The sequence below is a fragment of the Hemicordylus capensis genome, chromosome 1 (assembly GCF_027244095.1).
Source record: "Hemicordylus capensis ecotype Gifberg chromosome 1, rHemCap1.1.pri, whole genome shotgun sequence".
In the NCBI taxonomy this organism is placed as follows: Eukaryota; Metazoa; Chordata; class Lepidosauria; order Squamata; family Cordylidae; genus Hemicordylus; species Hemicordylus capensis.
Genome location: NC_069657.1, coordinates 18,899,804 through 18,917,206, shown reverse-complemented (window position 1 = coordinate 18,917,206; position 17,403 = coordinate 18,899,804). Strand labels below are relative to the sequence as shown.

At 44.8% G+C, this 17,403-nt stretch overlaps 1 long non-coding RNA gene across 1 annotated transcript; it reads right to left on the bottom strand.

Moving 5' to 3' along the window:
- Positions 1-7,695: 7,695 nt before the first annotated feature.
- On the bottom strand, positions 7,696-16,938 carry LOC128341318 (uncharacterized). The gene is made up of 3 exons (XR_008314344.1): positions 16,816-16,938; positions 16,581-16,615; positions 7,696-7,911 (listed from the first exon to the last, which is right to left on the bottom strand). It is a non-coding gene; the product is annotated as an uncharacterized LOC128341318 (long non-coding RNA).
- Between the last annotated feature and the right edge of the window lie 465 nt (positions 16,939-17,403).

The following is a 17,403-nucleotide window of genomic DNA, read 5'->3' as shown; positions in this document are numbered from 1 at the left end:
AGTATCACAGGCAAAAGGGCAGTGTGCCCGGTGTGGTGATCATTCCTCCCCCCATGTTCAATGGTGGCCATGTACCTAGAGTCAGTACACTGCCCCCACCCAGGAGACCGAGTCACCTGGAGGGGCCAAGGCCCAAGAGTGCTGAGCCATACTGGGGACAAACTTCCATCAACGGAAGGAGGCAGCAGTGATCTGACGGCCAACAAGAAAGGCAAGCCCAAACAAGAGCTGCCTGAAAGTGCCAACCAGAGTGTGCTCTGATGATGAAGAAGAGGGAAGGAAGGCAGAGCTTGGTCCAAGAGGAATGGGCAGGACAAGTGTACCAGTGGATGGGCAGGTAAATCACTTAGGGAAGGAAATAGAAAGGGCAACAAAGAAGGGAGGCCCTTTGAAAAGCAGAATGGGCTGCCCCACCCTATTTAAGCATACAGCAGTCAGTGATGAGGAGGACTGGCTGGAGAGAAAACCTGTCCTCCAATGAGAGGCCAGGTCCTGGGGAGGATGTGCAGAATGATGAAACTGTTGGGATCATAGGAACATAGGAAGCTGCCATATACTGAGTCGGACCATTGGTCTATCTAGCTCAGTACAGTGGTCCCTTGACTTACGTAAATAATCCATTCCGAACGCACGTTTGGAGGTCGAAATTTTCGTAAGTCGAGGAGCGCACCACGGAAGTCTGAAAACATTCGTAATTCGAGGAAGCCGCATCTAAAAATTCGTAGGTCGAGTAAGCTGAATCTAAACCGGCAACTACTTCCGGTCTTTTTTGTCGCTCGTAACTCAAAAACAATGTAAGTCGAGTAGTTCGCAGGTCGAGGGATTACTGTATTGTCTTTTCAGACTGGTAGTGGCTTCTTCAAGGTTGCAGTCAGGAATCTCTCTCAGCCCAATCTTGGAGATGCCAGGCAGGGAACTTGGAACCTTCTGCTCTTCCCAGAGTGACTCCATCCCCTGATGAGAATATCTTACAGTGCTCACACTTCTAGTCTCCCTTTCATATGCAAGCAGGGCAGACCCTGCTTAGCTAAGGGGACAAGTCATGCTTGCTACCAGAAGACTAGCTCTCCTCTCCTAAGACTTCTCTGTTGGAGAGGAGAGTTTTATGCAGCAGGGGATGTGTTTGTGTGTCTTTGTGGCTCATTAAGAATATCTGGAGACTCACTGATTCTCAAGGTCCAGAAGGTTTACTAGGGAAATTACATGCTAGGACAGAAAGCCTGTGTCCTGCATCTAGCTATCTCGTGGCATTGGGGAGAAGAGAATTAAAAGAGGAGGAACGAGGTAACCTGAGAATATCAGTTTACCTAGCAGATGGACTCAGACAAAGAGCGGAAACAAGAGGAATACCCTTGTGCACTATCTCTACTCCTAAAGCCCCTAGTGGTCAATAGGATAAAGAGGTGCAAAGAACCAATGCTTGAGGAGTCACATCTCAACAATAACTCGCTCCCTCATAACTCCGAGACCCCACTAAAAGAGCCCGAACCCACCATATGGCTCACGCCTACAAGCTGGTTGCCAAAATGTAATTAGGGAAAAGACGTCCTGGTGCATGCACGTCGTCACACATGCAAGGCCAGCAGACAAAACGTCATTTGATCCAGCCCACAGCCTTACTCATATGTATGTCCTAGAGAGCATTCCAAACTTGATTCGATTAGAGGGCTGTATAAATGGGCAAACTCTCTGTAAGAGGTAATCTTGGCACAGGCTCACCTAGGAGAGGGATCACTGATTTGAATTGCCAGGCTTTCTGATAATTAGGGAGTTGAATAATGAGAATTCTTCTAGGGCTGTGCAATCAGATATTTCTGAAAAGCATGCCAGACTTGATAGTCCCTATGTCAGGGGACTGTTCATATAAATTTCAGGTCAACAATGGGGAACTCTGACAGCTGGAATTTTGAAGAAGAAAAAAATCCCCCCTGTTGTCATGGAGTTCCACCGCAATTCCAGCATGCCTTTCGGGATTCCCTCCAATGCCCTCTCCCAGTTCCTCACCTTTTCCCTGCCTCACCCTGCCCCCTCCCCATCTCCCTTCTTTGCTTGGGGCTCTGTGAACCATGGTTGCCTCCATTAAAAGAATGACACCCCACAATGCATTGCAACATCCAGAATTCTTCTGAATACATTGAAGTAAACAATGGTGCCTTTTTGAATCAGAAGCCACATGGCAAAAAGCAAGTGTCATAGTGCTGTCCCTGGCCCCCACAGAGTCCCAGGGAAGGAAGGGAGAGAGGGGAGGGTGGAAGAAGGCGGGGTAAAGCAAGATTAAGGCAGGGGAAAGGCTGAGGACAGGTACAATGTCCAATAAAATGTTGGTAGTATGTCAGGTCCATTCCAACCTGACAGTTTGAGGAGGGGGGGACATGTCGGCCTTCCAAACAATTTTCTTGTCTTGGGGAGTTGAGTCAGATTGGATGGATCCAATGTTTTTTCTGGTGCACAGACCTAAATTCTTCCATACTCTTGTGCTGGAATTGTTGTTTGAAGTTAGTCTTCCTGATGCATGGGTTGTGCTCTTGGAAGGATTCAGACACAAAATATGATTGTCTACTTTGATTGGAAGGGAAACTTTTCATCTTTTAGAAGGAAGGAAGGAAGGAAGGAAGGAAGGAAGGAAGGATTAATCATCTTGATGACTCAAAGATATTGTGAGGTGATAATCACTCACTTCAACAATATCACAGATTTTCACAAACAATCACCATGGAGTTATGGGAAGTGTGTAGATGACAGCCTGAGGAGGCAGGTCACAGAGCTTTTGACAGTCCTATGGGATCTTTTTAATGGCCTAGATCTGTGTGCCTCTGGGAACTGAGAGGTTTAATGTCTAGTTTATTTAAGGCCCTTCATGGATTAGTTGCTTGGCTGGGGACTTGCTGGCAAAATTTTGCCCTTGGCCAAAGCAAATTTCATTTATATTCATTCACATCCAAATTTTGGACCCAAACGCCTACAGCTTAGCCCCTCGCCTGCTGTGACGATTCGAGCTACAAAATGGGTTGGTGGCCCAAATTAAAGGATTTAGAGTCAGAAGAAGAGGATAGCATTAGCTGCCCCCGTTAGCAGAATGCCAGTCACGCTAACCTCCCACCAAGCATAGGAGAAAAGTGTCTGGGAGAGCTAGACCAAGGAAAATGAGATCATCGAATTAATGCATGCCTAAACTGATATTTCTTTTCCAGCTGTTCCTCTCTTTATAAAGAAAGGAACTCGAGATTATCACACAGCGACAATCCCCATGGTTTGCCCTTCAATCTTGGGTTCAAGGGAGCAACAACATCAACCATTTTGGAGGTCTTAAGGAGATGTAGGAAGCCTTGCGACAGTATCGCTACCAGAGTATTTTTGCGCAAAAGCATTCTTGAGCAACTGTGTAAACAGTATGTTACAATATGCACATAATATTGTGCAGTATGTCAGCTGGTAATTTTTTAAGGAGTTGTTTGTGTTGATATTTATCAAGTTAAAAAGATTGTGTGATATTGTCAGATAGTCTAGCCCCCAGCAAATTCTCAGCAATTTGGCTGCTGGAGAAGATCATGCTGGCACAGAAGCCATGTTTCCTGGACTGACAAAAACACAGACATTCAAGACTTATTTCCTGAGTTATAACAATAGCCATAGGTATTTCTGGAGATCTGGCCTCCTGTGTCTGTGGAGGAGTAGGAAACTCCATGTAACTGCAGAGCACATTGATGAGTTAATGGTGTGTATTGATATGAAATGTACACAGGATAAACCATAACCCTTTACTCCAGCTCTTGTAGAAGATGAATATTCTTCTGTAGATTTACCGTCATCCTGTAATATTGATATTTAGTGATTATGTATCTAAAATATTACCATGCCCGTTCAGCACCATGCTGGTGTAATGAGCCCCGAAACGCGTGCGTGGAGGTCAGTGAAATGGCCTCCATGCGTGTGTGGAGACCTGAACCGGTTAAAGAAGGCCTGAACCAGGCTGCTGATAGCCCTGCCTACTCCAGGGAAGGCTGGCGTGGGTGGGGGGAGCCACCACCACCACCACCAGCGGCACTTGTAAGTAGTTCCTTACCCCCTCCTGCTCGCTCTATCTTTAGGGAAGCCCCCTGCCCCCCTTTACTGGTAAAGGGGAGTCCTCACCAGATTCCCCTTTACCAGTAGGGCTTTGAGCCGGCTCAGTTCGAATCGGGCCTGGTCCAACCCCGAACCTGTTGAGCCAAGCAATCTTGATGCTGAGCCTAGCTCAAACTGAGCTGTCTCACCCACCCCTACTAAGAGGTGGCTTTGTGACCCTGCCCTTGGTTTCCAATGGAAGTAGAGCTGCAGTCCCAGGGCTGGATTATGACATACTGAGGCCTTAATCTATGTCAATCTTAAGAAACCCCATACCATTACAAAACAGGCCAGAAGATGTCCCACCCCAGTGCATCACTCATCTCCCCTTACCACGCTGCTTATGGTTACAGCAGTATTCCTATGAATAGACAAATGCTGCTTGTAACTGTGACAGCTGGCATTGGTCGAAACTGGGCCCCAGTTGAATAAAATTTCAGTATAATTTACAGGCATTTCTCCACAGATTTATAAACTCAATATGATAAATAGTTGTATATTTTTGTTTTATCAGAACGATGTCTATTTTAGAGTCTCTGTTTCCTTTCTCCTCTGTTTTTCAACCTATTGTGTAAAACTTGAAATTTAGGGATTTGGGGGTTGTCAGAGGGCCCCCATAACGTGAGGTCCTATGCTACAGCTTATTTAGCTTGTGTCTAAATTTTCTACTGTGTGCAGATCTGCCTGCCCACTGCTGCTTTCTAGAGCTTTGCAACAGTTCACCTCCATAGCAGCCCTAGGACTGTGTGCAGCGCCCCATACAGCTTGCTTCTGCCAAGGTTTCACTGTACAAAACATTGGCCACTTTTCATATCTCTACCCTGCAGATGGAGGGAGTGAGGCTCGGAGCCCAAGCCTGCCTATGGGAGTTCATAACCAACGCAAGTTTTTAATCCGGGATTTCCTGAGCCATAGCCCATTCCCTTGGCCCTATACTACACCAGCTTTCTGGATGACCGGGAAGCCTAAATTAGTGCTGGTGGCACACCAATGATACTTCCAGTGGGACTACAGTACTGTAGCATTGAACCTATGCAGTCTACTCCTTCCAGAGGAGAAACGGTTCACATCACTTCAGTAGGACATAGGCTGAAGGACATGGGCTGTAGGACAGCAGGACATGGGCCGAGGAACACTTGCACTTTCCTAAAGCAAGCTGAATGACCTAATGATACCTCTAACCAACAAGAAAAAATTGTTGGTACTGGGAGCTCCATGATCAAACCAACAAGAAACAATAAGATCCCCACCAAATGTAATGAAAAATAAGCAATAACTTGATCCAGTGTAGTTCTATAATTGAAAATATTTATGATCTAAGACAAGGCAAAACATAAACAGTTGGAAAACATATCAATGAAACTAGATATGTCATGGTGACCTGGTGACCTCCATTTCACTGTAGGCCTTTCTCAAGTGGAGAATGGTCTTCAACAAGTAATGATAGTCCACACACTCCAAAGTCCAGCCTTTATGTTTACAGCCACCTCTACTGCCTCTGAAGAATCCACTCAAAGAACCAAGTTCTTGTAAGATACAACGTTCCACAACGAAATGGAGGTCACCAGGTCACCATAATGGATGTATGGACTCATTAGTATTACATCACTCTGCAATCTATGGACTTTACTAACCCTCCAATGCCACAAGTTTAGAGTCCTTTCTCATGAACAGTGAGAAAGGGCTTGAGGGAAAGTGGGGAGGAAGGCTGCTAGCATTTACCTGCCCACAGACAATTCCTTTCTTCCTCCTGGGCGGGTGGATTACCCGCCTAAATGATTGGCGGTAGATGCCAACAACGCAGAGGGCTGGGGATAGGAGTGTCACCCTGCCACCCAAAATTCTCATAATGTACTGTGTATGTGCACAGTGCATTGTGGGGATTCTCCCGATGCAGGCTGGGAGAAGTAAGCCGCCAGGGCTGACAGACGACCAAAAAATTAGGCTTGTCGGTTCGTCCGGCCCAGCGGCTCTTGATAACCATGAGGTGCTCCAGCGGGCTTGTGATGATCTATTTCACAAGCAGCCAGTGCTGGCAGATGACCAAAAGATAAAGTTCAGAGAGCACTTGTTCCCTTAATCTCATTTTGAAGCAGGGCTCCACAGGCGGGATTGCCACTTGTCAAGTGGTGGCAACCATTTGCCACCCGCTGCTTCTCATGAGCAGCCAAGAACGGGCTTGGCTGCCTCAGCCCACTGTTAGCTCCTTGTGAGAACAGCCTCTTAGCTTCATTGATAGGTTTTCCAGTCATTTATGTTTTGTCTTATCTTAGATTGTAAATATATCCAGTGATAGAACGACACTGGATCAAGTCGTTGCTTACTTTTCATTGCGTCATTGGTGGGGATTGTATTGTTGCTTGTTGGTTTGATCTTGGAGATCCCAGTATGTGTTATTTATCTTCCTAATGATTTCTCTCCCAGCTGATCCCAATCCCTTAAGTCCTATCCAATAATGGGAGACCCTGTGGGAAAAGGCACTGAGCCAACACAAACAGCTCAGGGGTTGACAAAAAGGCCATCTATTTACACCTGGGATATCTGCCAAGGTGGGAGGCTCTGTCGCCTAAAGACACTATTAGAGTCAATGGAACTAATTGTACACCAAAGGGATACTTGGCTTGGAAGTATGGATACTTGGACTGGAAGTATGTGGAGCTTGGAATGCTGGGGAAAGGCTGGGTGTGAGCCAATCCGTCAGTATTGAAATGCAAGGCTCACGTTGGTTGTCTGCTGGAAGAATGTTTTCCCCTCTCATTTACAAGTGGCTGTGTTTTGGGTGATTCAGGCTCTAACCATCTGTTTAGATAGGGTAGGTGATGCTTGATTTGCTTCTCTACAAACTTGTATTGCAGCAGACCCCAGGCTGGTTTTTAGGATGGTATATTTCTCCAGTAATGGCCTTATATTCCCATACAGCAGAGGGTCGACAAAATCAGAGTTGATAGAAGAAGAGCTGGTCTATGAGAGGAGAGCTAGTCTTGTGGTTGCAAGCATGAATTTCCCCCTTGCTAAGCAGGGTCTGCCTTGGTTTCCATTTGAATGAGAGACTTCATGTGTGAGTACTGTAAGATATTCCCCTTAGGGGATGAGGCTGCTTTGGAAGGAGCATCTACATGCTTGCATGCAGAAGGTTCCAAGTTCCCTCCCTGGCAGTACCTCCAACATACAGCTGAGTGAGGTTCCTGCCTGCAACCTTGGAGAAGCCGCTGCCAGTCTGTGCAGACAATACTGAGCTAGATGGACCAATGGTCTGACTCATTATAAAGCAGCTTCCTATGTTCATATGTTCCAATCCTGGTTATTATCCTGGCCAAATGCTGGTTAACTGGAACAGCTTAACTCGTATTGCCCTGAAATTCTGGATTCTCGCAGTCAGCTCCACAGGATTCACTAGTCCTGATTAACCTTTTAAGCAGGATCCTTGTGGATTGTTTGAGCCCAGCCTGAGTTCAGTGGGGCTTCTTTCTGGTGAAGTATGCTTACCTGGGAGTAAGCCCCACTGAACGCAATGAAACATACTCTCAAAAACATTAGGAAACTTTATTTCCAGTAATATTAGGAATCTCCCTCTATTAATTTGAGCTTCATAGGATTGCCTGTGTTTCGTGCTTTGATTGTAAAGTACACAACTCTTCTTGTGGCTTGGCAGTTGCACTGTGTGGGAAAATTTAGTCTTTCTGTTGCAAACTCCCATTGGATTTGCCATTGATGATCAGACCAGTTATCCATTAAGTCTGGCATTGCCTAACTTGACCAATACCTTAGAGGAAGGCAAATTTTCCCAAAGGCATGCCATTAAATGATCTATTAGGAATAAGAAAGATGAATTATTTCCTTAACCTGTCTGGCAGATAATGCTAGCTTTTCAATGCATGAGATTTGTTCACCTTTATCTAATCACTTACATCTATATAAATATTAATGGTTAAAAAGTTGCCCAGGTTCTTCATACAGTCTTGAAAAAAGTGTGCTCAACCTCAATAAATTATACCAGGATTTCCCACCATCCATTTTTCTAAAGAAACTTCATATGTGTGACTTGGCCCAAAGAGGAGGAAGAAATTTCCTAATGGGTATGGCTAGAACAGATTGAGACAGTCAGAATTCTGGTCTTGGTTGGCTTATTTGGAAAAGCATGATCTGTTTGAAATGAAAGATAGTTGGGATGCAAGCGTTAAGTGGTGGGCTGGTCCACCATCAGAATCTTCTTCCCTGAACTGAAGGAATTTCTGGTCATAGAGTAACCCTCCACCAAATATTGGGTTCCCAACCATTAACCATAAGGTTCAAACAGCTTCATATTTCTGACACTGGGTGGTCTGGACTTTAATAAGAGTAGCATTCTTTGTTATAAGGCCTAGCAGTCAGTGGTGGTTCCCATCAAGCCTACGTCTGGCTCCCTGACTAAATGTTTATGTGCGAATGGTCTGTGCGAATCTTTGGGCTCTTCCAAACTTGGGCCAAAGTTGAATATGCCACACAGCTTCCCCCCAGCACAGCTGACTGGCTCCACCATGCAATGCTGTTCTTTGCCCTGCGCCTGAGAGGCTCCTTTAAGAGAAACTGAGACCTCTTGAGCCCCAGAACCATCTTGGAAGGGTCATGTGAGTGCTGGGAAGTGTAGTCCTGCCCAGCACTAGGGATGTTTGAGCCGGCCCAGTTCAGGTGGTCCAGGTTCAAACTGGACCAGCCCCCAAAGATGGGGGCCAGAACGCGACCACACACACCTCGGTTCAAATAACTGGGTTACAGGCTGGCTCTGGGGGAATACTTGTACAGGGGAATATGGCGAGGATTCCCCTTTACTAGTAAAGGGGGATTCCGAAGTAATGTGGGGCAGGAGGTGGGAGAAAGGCTCCTTTTTACCTTTAGAAATCAGGTGGCGGGGCAGTGAGAGCAGGAGTGGGAGCTGCGGCAGTGGCTGGTCATTTGGGAGGCTGGCAGAGGGGACTGGAGGAGCTTCCGCCCCCACCTCCGATATCTCTGCTGCCACCACTGCAGCTGCCTTTGATGTCCTTTCTCCTGCCTCTCCCTCCCGCTCTGCGTTACGAGGGGATCCCCCTTTACTTGTAAAAGTGAATCCTTGCTGGATTCCACTTTACAAGTCTACCCTCCAAAATGGCCTGCTAGCCAGCTCAGATGGCTTGATGGCTGGACTGGACCGATCCCGGTTCAGCTGAGCCCAAGCCTGGATTGGGCTGGGTCAGTTCGAATCCGGCCCAGATTTAAATCAAGTCTGTCTCACGGCTGGCTTGCAACAACCCTACCCAGCACTTTCTTCATATGGCCGATGGGAAAAGTGCTAGGAGGGCCTACACTTCCCAATTCTTCATGCCTGCCTTCCAAGATGACACTGGGGCTCAACAGGACTCTATTTATTTTAAAGGCTCTTCCCCAGCCCTGGGGAAAGCTCAGCACTGCATGGAAGGCAGCACAGTGGGAAATGGTTCTTACATTGAAGATTTTGTGCCCAAGTGACCCCTGCTTGAAAAATTGTGAAGATCACTAACTTAGCAGGATCCTGCGGGGAGGGTTTAATATATGTGTTCATACACACATGTACACACACGTACACACATGCAGTAATGCCCTGTAGTGGTCTGCGTGGTATGTTAATCAGCCCTTCACATTTGCCTCAACTGTTGGGTCTTTTGCTGGTAGTGATAATGGCTCACATATCACACATAATTCCGTCTGCCTCGCAATGGAGCTTTTGCACAGTTGTGGAAGAGAGCCCTTGCATAAGATGCTAGAATTGTGCAAACACAGTTGCGTGTGAGAGGGCCATTATCTCCAAGCACTATGTAAGAAGCTGGCACGTAAGTGCCAAGCACAAATCTACTCACTGCTTTTCTAGCAAATGTGGGGAAAGCTTTCGCTGCATCCATGAAAAGAACTACATCCTACGCCACGACAGCCGGGGGTCATGAAGAGTGTAAGGGGGGAGGGGAATCAGCATTTTGAAATTCAAGCCATGGCATGGGACAATCAGCTAGGTGGTTGGCTCCAGCGTTCAGAAGGAGATGTCATGCTGTGGTACTCAGGTAAGGAAAGGGAACAGGGAGAGGTCAAGGGAGGCAGGAGAAGGGAGGAGAAGTCAGGAGAAGGGAGTGGAATGGGGACAGCACAGTGCGGGGAGAGGAACGGTCTGACTTAATGTCAGAGAAATGTTGCAACCTATCTGACCTGACTCTGACAGTTTGGGCGGGTGGGTGGGATGTTGGCCCTTCTGAAAATTTTACTGTCTGGTTGGGTCAAGTTGGATTGGATCCAGTATTTTTTATGGTGCTCAGTCCTAAAAGCTACCAACAGCACATTAAACAAATGTGGAGATGGTAGGGACCCTCATCTTGTCCAACATATTAAACCCATTTCTTGTCTGACTGAATTTGATTATTGATTAAGTACCATCAAATCGGTGTCAACTCTTAGCAACCACATAGATAGATGCTCTCCAGGATGATCTGTCCTCAACTTGGCCTTTAAGGTCTCTCAGTGGTGCATTCATTGCTGTTGTAATCAAGTCCATCCACCTTGCTGCTGGTCGTCCTCCTCTTCTCTTTCCTTCAACTTTCCCCAGCATTATGGACTTTTCAAGGGAGATGGATCTTTGCATAATGTGCCTGAAGTATGATTGTTTGAGCCTAGTCATTTGTGCCTCAAGTGAAAATTCTGGATTGATTTGTTCTAGGATCCATTTGTTTGTTTTACTGGCTGTCCATGGTATCCTCAAAAGTCTTCTCCAGCACCAACATTCAAGCGTCAATGCTTTTTCTACCTTGCTTCTTTAAAGTCCAGCTTTTGCATCCATAGAGTGTCACTGGGAAAACCATGGTCCGAACGATTTTAATCTTTGTAGGTGTAGATATGTCACGGCATCTAAATATCCTTTCCAAGGCCTTCATTGGAACCCTACCAAGTACTAGTCTGCAGCATATTTCTTGACTGCTGGATCCTTTACTGTTGACAGTTGATCCTAAAAGGCAGAAGCTATCCACCACTTCACTGTCTTCATTGTCAATTCTGACTGAAGACCATCCTCTCTAATAAAATGCTTGGTGTCCGTCCGTGGACGGACACCAAGCGTGTGTCCGTGCCTCCCTGCTCTGTTCTGCGCCTGCGCTTCGCGCAGGCGCAGAACAGGGCAAGGGAGACACGCTCGCCGGCACCCGGCAGCCATCTTGGGCAGCCAGAAGCGGCCGCCCCGAAGAAGCCGGAGAGGAGGCGGCGGGAAAGTGACCGAGGCGGCGGCAGAGCCGCCGCCTCGGCCAAAATAGATGGAGGCCAGGGGCGGAGCGGAGGCCATGTAACCTTAAAAAAAAATTTACTCCCGCGGCCGCCGCCGCCGACCGCCCACCCTCCCTCCCAGCTGCCGAGTCCCCCTTACCCTGGCCGACTGCTGACGGCCGAAGACAGCCCTTAATTTAAGAAGCAGAGAGGAGCTCGCAAGCAGAGCTCCTCTCTGTGCAAAGCCTCTTGCCGAACTGCCGCTTTGGGCGCAAGGGACGCAAGCGCCCAAAGCGGCAGTTCGGCAAGAGGCTTTGCACAGAGAGGAGCTCTGCTTGCGAGCTCCTCTCTGCCTCTTAAATTAAGGGCTGTCTTCGGCCGACAGCAGTCGGCCAGGGTAAGGGGGACTCGGCAGCTGGGAGGGAGGGTGGGCGGTCGGCGGCGGCGGCCGCGGGAGTAAATTTTTTTAAAAAAGTTACATGGCCTCCGCTCCGCCCCCGGTCTCCGTCTCCCCGGCCTGGCGGGGGCAAGTGCCTGGGCCGATTTGGCCCTTAAAGGTAGGGGGGGAACAGCGGAGGGAGGGGGAATGGCGGCGTGGGGCCAGGAGCGCCGTTACTAGCGCCCGTTATTCAACGGGCCAAAATTCACTTGTTCCTAATAATCTGGTTGTATGAGTTGGGTATATATGATCAGTTTATTTCCTTGCCACAGAGCCAGTTTTGAATGCCTTTGATAGAAAAATACCCACTCTAGTCTATCAATGGCTTTTAAAGCATCAGTATAGTACAATGCATAGTTCCTTTAGAAGTTCAACTGGTACCAGAGTCTGGTTTTTTCTGTGAACGTAATCATCTGTGGACTACCCTGCCAAAATAGCTCACCTAGCAACTACTTTATTCTCTTTTCGGTACCTGGTAAAAACTGTTTTGTCTGCTCAAACATTTTGCAAAATATAATTACTGTGCTTGGATTTTATTCTTATATCCCTTTGTTGATTATTTGACAAAAAGGTGGGGTATACATATTTACAAATAACTAAAACAGCCCTGTATTTAATTTCAATTAAAAATTATAGGGGGCAACATCCAGACTAAATTAGTCATGACAAAGCCCCACTGAAATTCATCAGACAAGAGAGTCATGACTAATTGATTTCCATGGAACTTGATATACTAGTCTGGATGTGGTTCAGTGGCATGAGAGTTTTCATAGGAACATAGGAAGCTGCCATTTACAGTGTTTAAATGAGTGGCTTCTGGGAAGAGAGACAGGCCTTATAGTTTAGTTTCAGGACTGGGGCTGAACTCAGATACTGTCTTTGCTACAGACCTCTCTTTGACCTTGGGCTACTCCCTTTGGAAACTGCAGGGTGCATCGAGAAGTACATCATAGGAACAGAGGAAGCTGCCATATACTGAGTCAGACCCTTGGTCTATCTAGCTCAGAATTGTCTACACAGACTGGCAGTGGCTTCTCCAAGGTTTCAGGCAGGAATCTCTCTCAGCCCTATCTTGGAGATGCTGCCAGAGAGGGAACTTGAAACCTTCTGCTCTTCCCAGAGCGGCTCCATCCCCTGAGGGGAATATCTTACAGTGCTCACATGTGGTCTCCCATTCAAATGCAACCAGGGCGGACCCTGCTTTGCTAGGGGGACAAGTCATGCTTACTACCACAAGACCAGCTCCCCTCTTTCGTCATGTCATTAATCCAGTTCATCTCAATGAATATGGTTAGAGATAAAATCATTCAGACTATAATTCTATATACTTTCCTAGGCATAAGCCCCCTTGAACATCATTTGACTTATTCCGAACTATACTTAGAATTTTGCTGCATAGACATGTGAAGCTGCCTTATACAGCATCAGACAATTGATCTATCTTGCTCAATATTGCCAACATTGACTGGCAGCAGTTCTCTGAGGTTTTCAGACAGTCGTCTTTTCCAGCATACCTGGAGAAGCCAGGTATAGAACCTGGGACCTTGTACTTGCAAAGCAGGTGCCCTCCCTCTAAGCTACAGCTCCTCCCTTGCATTTTACAAACCATGTAACATCTGACTTGGTAAATACACATCCGAACTTTCCCCCCTGAATTTGGTCTTTAACTCAATTGCACACATTTTTTAAAAAGTGTGTAGGAACTATAACATCATAGAACCTTTTGTACAGAGCTAGATTCTATTATTGCTTCCAACAAACCAAATGGTCCAAACCTTAATTTATTTCCTGGCATACAATAACTGCTAACATATTGTATTGTGATGGTATGTCTAGAAAGGTTTTTTTTTTTTTTGACATAATTTACACTATGCTAAAGCACCTACGTATATTATTATTGTTTTTGTTTACATAGTCAGACAGATGTTATTGACTGGTTTGTTTTATCTAGACATCGGGTCCTGTCTAAGGACCTGGGATGGCTGAATGTTATTATCAGTGTTGCTGCTGTTATTATTATAGATATCGTCACAGAATATAGGCTGTTCCCAGTAATGTTGCTTTTTGTAATTGGCTATTGGTGATTTCTGTGGCCCCTATGGTGTTGAGGTGCTCTTCAAGTTGTTTTGGAATTGCACCCAGGGTGCCAATTACCACTGGGATTATTTTGGTCTTTTTCTGCCACAGCCTTTCAATTTCAGTTTGTAGAGCTTTGCATTTTGTGATTTTTTCTATTTCTTTTTCTTCTATTCTGCTATCCCCTGGTATTGCTATATTGATTATTTTGACTTGTTTTTCTTTCTTCTCAACTACAGTGATATCTGGTGTACTGTGTGGCAGATGTTTGTCTGTTTGTAGTCAGAAGTCCCATAATATTTTTACATCTTCATTTTTAACAACTTTTTCAATTTTATAGTCCCACCAATTTTTGGCTACAGGTAGCTTGTATTTTTTGCAGATGTTCCAGTGTATCATCCCTGCTACTTTGTCATGCCTTTGTTTGTGGTCAGTCTGTGCGATCTTTTTACAACAGCTGATTAGGTGGTCCACGGTTTCATCTGTTTTTTTTATAAAGGCGGCACTTGCTGTTTGTTGTTGACTTTTCAACTTTTGCTCTTATTGCATTTGTTCTTAGTGCCTGTTCTTGTGCAGCCAGTATTAAACCTTACTCTTTTTCATTCTTCAAGTTGCCGTTGTTAAGCCATTGCCAGATCTTGGTGATGTCCGATTTTCCACTTATATTGTGTAAATACTGACCATGCAGGGGCTTATTTTTCCATTTTTCTGCTCGGTTCTTGACTTGTTCTTTCTTGTAGGCCTGCTTTGTTCCATTGGTGTTGAATAGTTTCTCATTATTGACCATTTGAAGTGCATCTTCTTCACTGTCCTTGATATATTCTTCAAGGCCTCTTTTCTCCTCCTCTACTGTTTGATGGACTTGCAGCATTCCTCTTCCACCTGAGCTGCGAGGGAGGTATAGCCTATCGACATCACTGCGGGGGTGCAGAGCATGATTGATGGTCATGATTTTCCTGGTCTTACGATCTAGCGTCTCTAGCTCTGCCTGGGTCCAGTCTATTATTCCTGCAGTGTATCTGATAACAGGTATAGCCCAGGTGTCTATGGCATGTATGGTGTTTCAGCCATTGAGTTTGGACATGAGGATTTTTCTAACTCTCCTTGATGTATTCACTTCCAATTTTTCTTTTAACTTCAGACTGCGTAATGTTATCAGCCTGGAGAATGCCCAAGTATTTGTAATGTTGATGTTTTAGATGTTTGGTATCCGAGGCCTGCTTTGTTTAGTATTTGTGAAAGTGGAGTCATGGCGATTACAAACAACAGAGGGGATAGTGAGTCCCCTTGGAAAATGCCTCTTCTAATGCTAACCTGTCCAAGTGTCTCGCCATTGATTGTTAACTGTGTACTCCACCTGCTCATTCCTTTTTTTATAAATATCTGAATGTTTTTTCTGACACCAGTTGTTTCTAAACATTTTAGTATCCATGTGTGAGGCAATGAATCGAAGGCTTTCTTGTAGTCAGTCCATGCAACACTTAGATTTGTTTTTCTTCTCTTGCAGTTTTCTAAAATCATTTTGTCAATCAGCAGCTGGTCTTTTGTCCCTCTGGTGTTCGGGCAATTTCATTTTTATTTATTTATTTATATTTATTTTTACATTTTTATACCGCCTTTCGTTAAAAGAAAACCCCAAGGCAGTTCAACCCCATTTCTGTTCAACTGGAAGCTGTTCGTTAGTCAATAAGTGTTGCATTACTCCATCTGCTATTATTCCAGTTAATAATTTAAACATGGTTGGCAGGCAGGTTATCGGTCTATAATTTCTTGGAACTGTACCTTTTGCTGGGTCTTTTATGGTGAGATGAGTTTTCCCAGTTATTAGCCACTGTTCAATATCACCTCCTTGCAAAATGTGATTGAACTGTTTTGATAGTTGTTTATGGAGGCTTGTTAGGTGTTTAAGCCAAAAGCCATGCAGTTCATCATTGCCTGGTGCAGTCCAATTTTTAATTTTCTTTGCTCTTTCACTTATTAATTCTGGTGTTATTATTAGAGCTTGCATTTGTTGGTTACATTTTTCGACCTCTTTCACCCAGCCTGCATCATCATCATCATTATTATTATTATTATTAATTCGATTTCTATATCGCCCTTCCAAAAATGGCTCAGGACGGTTTACACAGAGAAATAATAAATACATAATAATAAATACTTTAACGCTTTCAGGTTTTCTTATGCAAGGAATAATTTCTTCAACAGATTTTAAACAAGTTCACCAGTTATTTTACTAGCCTCCTTTAAGACCTTGACAACTCATTGTTTGGAATATTCCAGAGATTTTCTTCCTGATATACATCAATTATTCTCAGTTTCTGACTAGCATTTGAAGCTTAAAGTCAACCTTTGATGTCTTATGCTATTTTCCTAATATTTTTATCTCCATACTTTCTGATCTCAGTTTCTTTGTAGTCGCTTTTGAAATGCAGCTATGCTAATACAACACCCTCTTATAAAAGCTGTATATGTCTTCTATACATTTGATATATTTACTTCCTGTATAAGATTTATTTTAAAGAGTTACTCTGACTCATCTTTTAATTTTCTAGCACTCTCTGACCATATAAAAGGATTTGTTCAATTTCTAGCTGTACCTCAATTATTCTCCTTAACCAACCACTTAGAAAAAAATGACTCAAGTTTGGCATCCATCCACATAAGAATTAGGGATGCAGCAAATAAACAATCTACTCATGAAGGAGTGATGGAACATCTCTGTCCTGCTCACCTTAGATCAGCTTTGAAATAATCCAAGTTCTCCCCCTGCCAAAAAGAAGAAGAAGAAGAAGAAGAAGAAGAAGAAGAAGAAGAAGAAGAAGAAGAAGAAGAAGAAGAAGAAGAGAAGAATTCAGATCATTTTCTGAGCCAATTCAAAACATGGAAAATGATCCCCTTCCCATCAGCTTCCCTATCATCACAACACGTTTTCATACTTTCCCCCACCCCCAAACACACCTCCTTACCTCTGCAGAAGCAGTAATGGCAGCATGTTTGAACAGGGAAGGGGGATACTTCTCTCTGTTGCTCTCTGACATGCTACCCTGTAGTGGTTGAAGAGAAAAGGAATAATTGTCTTTGGAATTTCTAGTTTTCTCAAGGGCTTCTGCAAGGGCAGTAGCCATTGGGGAGACTACAAGTCCCAAGAACACCACAATTTTCTTCCTGGCACTCAGTTCTGTAGGGTAACAGAGAGGAAAAAGAGGGGGCACTTCCATGCTTTCTTCTCTGGCTGCTGTCACCCCCAAACTGTTAAATAAAGCACAGAGAGAGAGAGTGTGTTGTTGAGGAAAGAGGTGGGTAAGCCCCAATTCTTCTCCAGTTCACTATTAAATCAGACCCAGATAAGATTACAAGGACCCGAAAAGCTCGCCACTCCTTTCAGATAGGGTCTTATGAGTCCACAAAGTTCTAAATTCAAGTATGGAGAATACTCTTGGAATCTGAGTTGCAATCACTCTGACTAATAGATTTGTTCCAACATGGTTCATGGATAGCATTAAAATCAACCTCCAAACATCATTTTCTACTTCAGTAAGGTGATCTAGAATGTC